The sequence below is a fragment of the Channa argus genome, chromosome 23, assembly GCF_033026475.1.
Source record: "Channa argus isolate prfri chromosome 23, Channa argus male v1.0, whole genome shotgun sequence".
NCBI classification, from domain to species: Eukaryota; Metazoa; Chordata; class Actinopteri; order Anabantiformes; family Channidae; genus Channa; species Channa argus.
In genome coordinates, this window is record NC_090219.1 from 12,127,232 (window position 1) to 12,130,810 (window position 3,579).

Below are 3,579 nucleotides of genomic sequence, written 5' to 3' on the forward strand. Positions count from 1 at the left end.
AGTGTGTGCTGGCGCCTTGGAGCAACAAACTCATTTCCTCTAATGTGTGTCTGTGCAGCTTCCTGCTGAGAGTTTGTATTAGTGCTGTGCTCAGACATTAAAGGTGGTGATGGTGGATCCTCTGTGGTGAAGGGTGTGAGCTGATGATAATGTGTCGATCAGAAAACCTTTCAGGTTTTATTTGAACACTGCAGGAGTCTTTTGCTTTGTGTGTGTGTGTGTGTGTGTGTGTGTGTCTGCTTCCTGCAGAATGATAGCTGCCACATTAAAACTCGTCTCTCTGCAGCCACCATAGTCCTGTTGAGTCTTAATAAGAGACAAGACTAAAACTGTTCATTGTAGAGCTGTGGAAATAAGATTACTGATTTTTTTTTTTTTTAAATCTGATTTACAGCCCTAGTTCATAGTAAGTGAAAAGTTTTACTCAGTCAAAATAATTAGATAAAAAGTATAATTATAAAGTAATTAATTATTTAGGTCTCAATCTCTGTTACTTTACTTGGTCTTTCCTAATATTTTGACTTTTTAGTAACAACCTTAATTTTTGACCTTCTCTCTTTATTTCATTTGAAATAAAAACACCTGCTTGGTTGAAGTGTAAACTAATTCATGTTCATAAGACTCACTGCACACTGTCACACTTGGCTCCACAGTTCAGAAACCAGAGGAAATGTGAACCAAACATGTGTCACATGTTGAATTGTCCTTGAGCAAGACACTGACACTGAACCCCAGCTTAGTTGCTCCTGGTGAGTGTTGGCCAGCTGCATAGCAGCTCCACTATCAGTGTGTGTGTGATTGTGTGTGTGAATGGGTGAATAAGAAGCAGTGTAAAGCACTTTGAGAGCCACTAGGCAGAAAAGCTCCATATTAGTGCAGAGCATTTACCATTTGGACCAGCTGTGCATTAAATATTTCACTGGAGAAATTAATGAAATACTTATTATTAACACTTTAAGACATTTAAAAATAGCTGGATGCAAACTTTTGCACCCAACTGTAGGTCTGCAGCATTCGTCCCTTTGGAGAAACCACAATGAAGCATGTTTTAAATCCAGCTGCAGTGTCTGCAAGGCAGCTATGGACAGAACTCGCACAGAAGCAACAGTAACAGCAATTGTTTGATGATTGTATACATATTTGTCTTGTTGGGTTTCTTTTTATTTCTATAGATTCTTTAATACAAACTGTCTTTTCATAGTGCACGAACTTTTAGCTTCACCTTTACAGATTTTGTTGATGTAACATGAAAATGTCCCCACTGATTGTAGTGTTTTACTCAGTGCTATATGCTTCACGCCTCCTGTCAAAGACTCGCCTTCATCACAACCTTAAAACGTACTGATCAATTATGTTTAAAGACCAGAGAACTTTGTATTATGTGCCACCTGCAGCCCAAAACGTTCACTTAACCCTCATCGTGTCCATAACATGTGCAGCAAACAGTTTACTGTGGATACTGATGACGGTGCCAAGTTTCCATCCACACACAAATCACACTGATGCTCTCCAGAGGATTAACACGCCACAAGCTCAGCTGTGTTCATTTCTCCCCATGTTTGCTGCACAGTCGCCGTCTCTCTCCACCCAAACACTGAGGCTCAACCTGCCACTGCTTTTATTCAGTACGAAAACGAGACTGGGATTAAATACAAGTTCCTAAAACACGATACACGACATTTTAGTGCTAAATGACACAACACACTGCCCTTTTTACATCTTTATTCAGACACGAACACAATCGCTGCACTCTGGGAAACTGCAGCAGTGAATCAGAAAAACCTGAATGCCACAATCCTTCTGAATCATACTCGCCATTATTTACAAAAAGTTCAAGTTTGACTTCATACAACAAAAGTGCATCAGCTACACATCAGGAAATAATACACAATGTTCATAAGATGCATGTAGCATGTTCATTAGTATAAAAAGAAAGCAAATGGGATAAAAATCAGCCACTTTAGGTAGTTTAGTGCTGGATGAAATATCATCCTTCTCAGTTGGATCTTAAACAAGCAGTTTATTGAGTCACACGTGATCACACAGGTTTTTCCTGTTTAGCCACATTATCTAAAGTGTTTGTAGCTGCTCAAACTAGCTGGTTCTGAGCTGCTGTGTGTCATTAACAGCTTTGTGACATGTTTCCACCATGAGGACGGGGTTAGTGGTCCTTCTCAGACCTTTTCCAAGTCTCAGAATTCAGCTGTTCTGCATGTTTCATGAAGACGATGAAGATCTGCGTGATTTTATGCTGACAACTAGGAGAAAAACATGGCAAAACCCTTTGGCCCCAGATGTCAGTGTGAGACACATGTACCAACGTTTGGGGTCTTGGAGACCAAACCAGCCTCTGGGTGGATCCTAACAATCTGCTGTGACCCACAGCTGCAAACAGAATCGGAATCAGAACACATGGGCCACTTTAGGACCAGACTTAGGGGAACACACGCACAGCAAAATGATGAAGACAAAGTGAAGACACGTCTTCCTGTGGGCTAATAACTAAATATTCATAGCTGTATTTACAAAACGTCACACTCAGGAGATCAGACGATCGTTGTCCCCTCAGCACACAGCAAAGCTCTGCCGATAACCAGGAAACCGTTGAACACATCACTTTCTCAGCTCTGTTTGTTTTCCTGTGAGCTTCGTCCTTGTCGCCGTTCGTTCTTCCTCAGTGGCCATTAAACCCCCGCGGGAATGAGCTCTATCCTCATTCGCTATAGATGATGGAGATGACAGCACGGTTAAATCAGACTGAATAAACTTGAGTCTATAAAGTCGAGTCGGTGAGGAGTGTGTTGGGTGGTGGTGACTGTGATTCACGTCATGTTACTGTTGGAAAAGCTTCTGCATCCATTATCTTCTTTAATTTGCCTCCTGCCTGTAACTGAGCACAAACCTTTACAGTCTAACACTTGAGTGTAATGAAGCTTTTGGACACGTTCCTCTTCATTATCACTTGTTTGCTGTTGGTGCAGCGTTTAAATTAGAGTCAGCTTCACGCTCTCGTTTTTATCTACAGTCCCACAGGGAAATAAAACAGTGAAGCACGCTGGCTGTGGTTTCACATTCCTATTAAAAAGTGTTACGTTCTCCCACGGTGGCCTCCTAAGGACAAAACACATGAAAAGCAATTGAATAACCAGTAAGGAAGCTGTTTTTGTTGTTGTTCTTTCTGCTTTTTGTGTTTGGTCCTTCGGGGCCACCGTACCCTCATTATACAGAAGCTGCACAGTGGGTGTTTATGAGAAGGTGGTTCCAGTTTGAGTCCACAGTTCTCTGCAGGATCTATTTAAAGACTTTAAGTGTGGAGGACGAGACAGTCAAGTGTGTAAAGCAGTCAAACATGTCTTTGCATAATGTGTAAAACGTAACGCTCAACACTAAACTGAGGACGTTCTCTTTTCTTATTGTGCCAGCAGAGATGGGCCCTGTACTTCAGGGTCCCTGAGAGACGGTAGGAGGCTTTGACGTGTTCAGGTGGTCTGCGTCAACTCTTAAAGTCCAACATTTCAGATTTTGTCGTCACTGTTTGAGCCCTGTTGTCATTGTGTAAGTGCCTGCAGCAGGATTCAG